Source organism: Pseudophryne corroboree, chromosome 11, assembly GCF_028390025.1.
Source record: "Pseudophryne corroboree isolate aPseCor3 chromosome 11, aPseCor3.hap2, whole genome shotgun sequence".
In the NCBI taxonomy this organism is placed as follows: domain Eukaryota; kingdom Metazoa; phylum Chordata; class Amphibia; order Anura; family Myobatrachidae; genus Pseudophryne; species Pseudophryne corroboree.
Window position 1 is genome coordinate 185,409,071 of NC_086454.1, and position 6,574 is coordinate 185,415,644.

The following is a 6,574-nucleotide window of genomic DNA, read 5'->3' on the forward strand; positions in this document are numbered from 1 at the left end:
TGTACCGCTTTAAAGGAAAGAGGCTGAGTCCAGTCCCGGATGGCAGTGAGTTTCTCTGGATCCATACGAAGCTCCGTGCCCGAAATTATGTAACCAAGAAATGGAATAGAAGGAACCTCAAAAGTACATTTGGAAATCTTGCCATAAAGATGATTCTCTCGCAATCGAAGAAGTACCTCTTTGACCTGTATTCGGTGCTCTGTGAGATTTTTAGAAAATATCAGAATGTCATCCAAATATACCACTACACTTAGGTATAGCATATCCCGAAAGACTTCGTTAATGAATCCCTGGAAGACGGCAGGGGCGTTGCTTAGGCCAAACGGCATTACCAGATACTCGTAATGCCCATCCCTGGTATTGAAGGCCGTCTTCCATTCGTCCCCCTGTCGGATACATATCAAATTATAAGCTCCCCTTAAATCAAGCTTGGTGAAAACTCGGGCTCCGTGAACTCTATCAAAAAGCTCCGTAATGAGCGGCAAAGGATACTTATTCTTAATGGTGACATCATTTAGACCACGATAGTCAATACATGGTCTCAGCCCTCCTTCCTTCTTCTTCACAAAAAAGAAACCCGCCCCCGCCGGGGAGGTAGAGGGGCGGATGAATCCTTTCTGCATATTAGACTTGATATAGTCTGACATAGCTTGGGTCTCGGGCAGTGATAAGGGATAAGTGAGACCCCGAGGTGGCATTTTCCCCGGAATGAGCTCAATGGGGCAGTCCCAGGGTCTATGCGGTGGTAGCTGATCGGCCGCTTGCTCCGAGAACACGTCAGAAAACTCCAGATAGGCCTCCGGAATGAGCCCTTCATCTGACTTGGAAGATACACGAAGCGGATAGACAGGGGTGAGACAATTTGAATGACAAAAAGAACTCCAAGATGTTATTTGTGTCGAACTCCAGTCGACGTGAGGGTTGTGAAGTTTAAGCCAAGGAAGGCCAAGAACCAGATCGTGGGGCATCTCACGAATCACTAGGAACTCCAGGTGTTCTTGATGCAGAGCTCCCACTTGCAGTTTGATTGGTACTGTGCAACTTGAAATCAGACCGTTAGAAATTTGGGTACCATTGATAGCAGTCAACGTAATAGGTCGTTCGACCGACCGTAGCTGAAAACCCAGATCCTGGGCACAGGAAAGAGAAATAAAATTCCCTGCAGCCCCTGAGTCCAGCAGAGCCTTAACGGGTTTGGCTATTGACTCGGAGACCAGAGACACGGAGAGTAAACAGTCCACTGGCGGAGAAGGTTTAGAAGAAACCCCTAGCTCGACTCCTCCGGAACAAGCTAGGACAGCCCGTTTCCCGGGCGAGACTTGCAAAACTTGAGAAAGTTATCCGCGGCTCCACAGTAGAGGCAGAGTCTACCCTAACGACGACGCTGACGTTCTTCTGGGGACAGCCGAGATCGATTAATCTGCATAGGTTCATCAGGACTTGGAATAACCGTTTGCTTGGACGGAAGAGATCGGACCCTTGATCGATCTGACCGACTACGTTCACCACCTCGTTCCTGCATGCGAAGATCCACCTTTACACAGAGCGAGATCAACTGTTCTAAAGAATCCGGCAAATCTCTAGTGACCAACTCGTCCTTTAGACGATCGGAGAGCCCATTCCAAAAGGCAGCCCGAAGGGCATCATTATTCCAGCGCAGTTCTGAGGCTATGGTCTGAAAATTAATCACATACTGTCCCACTGAACGAGAGCCTTGTCGGACACAAAGCAAGTCTGCAGAGGCAGCGGTCGTCCTGCCGGGCTCATCAAAGATCCTCCGGAATGACGTAATGAAATTGGTGTAACTAGAAACCAATGGATCAGATCGCTCCCATAATGGAGACACCCAATCCAACGCTGAACCCTCGAGCAAAGAAATAATGTATGCCACCTTGGACCGATCAGTAGAGAAGTTATGTGAAAGAAGTTCAAAATGTACCTCGCACTGATTGAGCAAACCACGGCAATTCTTTGGATTCCCATTATAGCGAGAAGAAGTAGGGAGCTGAAGGCATGACCTGGTTCCAGAGGAGGATGGAATATTACTAGAGACAACCACTGGAGCGGATACTGGAGCTGGAGCTGGTACTCCTGAATCCAGAGAAGTCTGAATTTGATCCACCCGGCCAGATAATTCCTGGAGATAATGCATCACCTGGCCCTGTGCTGCTTCCTGACTTTGTACTCCACAAATCAAGTCCTGGATGGTACTTGCCTCTGGGCTCCGATCCCCCGGGTCCATGAGGCCTGAGTATACTGTCACTGACCTAGGTTGGGGGTGTTGTGAACTCGGGGGTTCTCCCGATGGTAGGGGAGAGGACCCACAGTTGGGTCGGAACAGGGATGGCTTGATATAGGTGTTCCTCATATAGGACTCTGACAGTAAGGCTTGGTGAAAACATTAAAGAGCTTTATTGCAGGAAGGGAGCAACACAATGTCACATAGCAGAGAAGGAACGTATGGAGGGAATGTCCAGGCCTATAGGAGGACTTGTAAGCAATGTTAAAGATTCCAGGAAAAGAAGTACTTGTGAGTGTTGGTACAAGATAATAGTGACTGAAGAACTTGTGAGTGATGTTTTTAAAAATACTGCTGATTTGAAGAACTGGTAAACGGTGGTTAAAGACTCTGATGATTTGAAACACTTGTGAGCGGTGGTTAAAGACACTGATGATTTGTATGACTTGAGAGCGGTGATTAAAGACACTGTAGAACTTGAGAACGGTGGTTAAAGACACTGATGATTTGTATGATTTGAGAGCGATGATTAAAGACACTGTAGAACTTGAGAGCGGTGGTTAAAGACACTGGTAACTTGCAAAACTTGGGAGCGGTGGTTAAAGACACTGATGACTTGTAGAATTTGAGAACGGTGTTTAAAGACACAGATGACTTGTAGAACTTGAGAGCGGTGTTTAAAGACACAGATGACTTGTAGAACTTGGTAGCGGTGTTTAAAGACACAGATGACTTGTAGAACTTGATAACGGTGTTTAAAGACACTGATGACTTGTAGAACTTGAGAGCGGTGTTTAAAGACACTGATGACTTGTAGAGCTTGAGAGCGGCGTTTAGCCCGCAGCCCACGCTGACTCCAAGAAGCACTGGTGACTGGATTGCAGAGGAACACACCAGTCGCTGTATACGCTGGAACTGTGCAGCGACTGGCATCTGGAAGCGCCGGAGACACTAGGGTATGACTGCAGAGAGACTCGCCGGGAACAAGAGCACTGGCATCCACTTCAGGGGAAAAGACGATACTCAGGCGCCGAGGTGCTGCCCGGCGTCTGCCTTTGAATATCCCGCCTCCGCTGGATTGGCGGAACAGTCTGATGATGTCACCTGCTCCCCGCCCACGTGATGCCAGGTGTCATGGCGGCACCCCTGCCCCGCGGAACCGCCGGGAGCCGCGCCAGCCAGGCGCCAGAGCCCGTGGACCATCGAAGGCCGCAACACAGACCAGCAGGCACGCAGGGGTAAGCGCGGTGAACGCCGCCTATGGCGTGTGACAGTACCCCCTCCTCCAGGAGTGGCCCCCGGACACTTTCCAGGTTTTGTTGGATGTCTGGAATGGAAAATCCGCACCAGTCGGGGAGCCATAACTTCAGTAGCCTTGACCCAGCTCCTCTCCTCGGGGCCAAAACCTTTCCACTCCATCAAATACTGTAGATTCTTGTGAAGATAACGAGAGTCAAGAATAGCTTTGATTTCAAAGTCCGTTCCAGCTTCAGACTCTGCAGAGGTTGGCCTTGGGGACTTTGAATGGAACCGGTTTAAAATAAGGGGGCGAAGGAGAGAGACATGAAAGGAGTTTGGTATCCGGAGGTGGGAAGGCAATCCCAGTTTGCAGACAACCGGGTTCAGGACTTGTAACACGGGGTAAGGACCAATAAACTTTGGGGCGAACTTCATAGTGGGCACCCTTAACCGGAGGATGCGGGTGGAAAGCCATACCCTGTCACCAACCTTGTATTGGGGAGCTGCTCGTCACTTCCTATCCGCAAAGAACTTATAGCGGCCAGAAACTCTCTTGAGATTAGCATGAACTCGACTCCAAATTTGGCTGAAGTGCAGAAGAGTAGAGGCTGCAGCAGGAACCTCCTCCGGAGGACAAATTGGTAATTCAGGAACTTGAGGATGGAACCCATAATTAATGAAAAATGGGGACTCACCAGTCGAAGAGTGGTACAGATGATTATGGGCAAACTCGGCCCATGGCCAGAGTTCCACCCAATTATCTTGCGAGGGAGAAAGATAAACATGGAGAAAAGTCTCTAAATCTTGATTGACGCGTTCAGTTTGCCCATTGGTTTGTGGATGGTAAGCGGATGAAAACTTGAGTTTTATTTGTAAAACTTATTTGTACACAGAGAGCTCTCCAGAATCTTGCAGTGAATTGTACCCCCCGGTCAGAGATGATTTCCTGAGGTAAGCCGTGCAGGCGGAAATGTTCTCGGATAAATAACAAAGCCAACTTGGGAGCTGATGGTAACCCGGTCAAAGGTACAAAATGTGCCATCTTAGAGAAACGGTCAATAATTACCCAGACAGTATTGTGACCCTTGGAGAGGGGCAATTCGGTGACAAAGTCCATAGAGATATGGGTCCAAGGCCTCTGAGGAATGGACAGTGACAGTGGCAACAACCCCGCAGGAGGCAAACGAAGAATTTTGTGCTGAGCACACTGAGGACATGAGTTGACATAATCTTGAATATCCTTCTTCATAGTGTCCCACCAGTAAGACCTTCGTAGAAACTCCCACATCTTTTGAACTCCAGGATGACCAGAAAACTTGGAAATATGAGCCCACTGCAACAACCTTGGTCGAAATTTAGCTGGTACAGACATTCTCCCAGGAGGAGGACCCAGAGCGGTGGGAGCCACTGACATAGAAACTGGACTGAGAATCAAAGTCTTCTCAACGGAATTCTCCTCATCCGAAGCTGTTAAGGAACGGGATAAAGCATCAGCCTTGGTGTTAAAAGTCCCAGCCCGGTACTTAATAACAAACGAAAACCGAGAAAAGAAGATCCCCCATCTAGCTTGACGGGGATTCAAGCACTGGGCCATCTTGAGGTACAGCAAATTCTTATAATCAGTGAAAATTGTAATTAGGTGTTTAGCACCTTCCAAAAGATATCTCCATTCCTCCAAGGCAGATTTTATTGCCAAAAGCTCTTTGTCTCCAATGGTGTAATTCTGTTCCGCAGGAGAGAATTTGCGAGAATGGAAACCACATGGATGTAACTTCCCATCTGGAGCGTACTGCGAAAGCACGGCACCTATGTCTACCGTGGAAGCATTAACCTCCAAAAAGAATGGTTTTAAAAAATTTGGTTGTTGAAGTACTGGAGCGGACATAAAGGCTGCCTTTAACTGAGCAAACGCTGCTACAGCTTCGGAGGATCAATGACTTGGGTCAGAACCCTTCTTGGTTAGGGCAGTAATAGGTGCCACGATGGTAGAGAGTCCCTTTATGAATTTCCGGTAGTAATTTGCAAAACCCAGAAATCGTTGTACCGCTTTCAAGGAAAGAGGCTGAGTCCAGTCCCGGATGGCAGTGAGTTTCTCTGGATCCATACGAAGCTCCGTGCCCGAAATTATGTAACCAAGAAATGGAATAGAAGGAACCTCAAAAGTACATTTGGAAATCTTGCCATAAAGATGATTCTCTCACAATCGAAGAAGTACCTCTTTGACCTGTATTCGGTGCTCTGTGAGATTTTTAGAAAATATCAGAATGTCATCCAAATATACCACTACACTTAGGTATAGCATATCCCGAAAGACTTCGTTAATGAATCCCTGGAAGACGGCAGGGGCGTTGCTTAGGCCAAACGGCATTACCAGATACTCGTAATGCCCGTCCCTGGTATTGAAGGCCGTCTTCCTTTCATTCCCCTGTCGGATACATATCAAATTATAAGCTCCCCTTAAATCAAGCTTGGTGAAAACTCGGGCTCCGCGAACTCTATCAAAAAGCTCCGTAATGAGCGGCAAAGGATACTTATTCTTAATGGTGACATCATTTAGACCACGATAGTCAATACATGGTCTCAGCCCTCCTTCCTTCTTCTTCACAAAAAAGAAACCCGCCCCCGCCGGGGAGGTAGAGGGGCGGATGAATCCTTTCTGCAGATTAGACTTGATATAGTCCGACATAGCTTGGGTCTCGGGCAGTGATAAGGGATAAGTGCGACCGCGAGGTGGCATTTTCCCCAGAATGAGCTCAATGGGGCAGATCCAGGGTCTATGCGGTGGTAGCTGATCGGCCGCTTGCTCTGAGAACACGTCAGAAAACTCCCGATAGGCCTCCGGAATGAGCCCTTCATCTGACTTGGAAGATACACGAAGCAGATAGACAGGGGTGAGACAATTTGAATGACAAAAAGAACTCCAAGATGTTATTTGTGTCGAACTCCAGTCGACGTGAGGGTTGTGAAGTTTAAGCCAAGGAAGGCCAAGAACCAGATCGTGGGGCATCTCACGAATCACTAGGAACTCCAGGTGTTCTTGATGCAGAGCTCCCACTTGCAGTTTGATTGGTACTGTGCAACTTGAAATCAGACCGT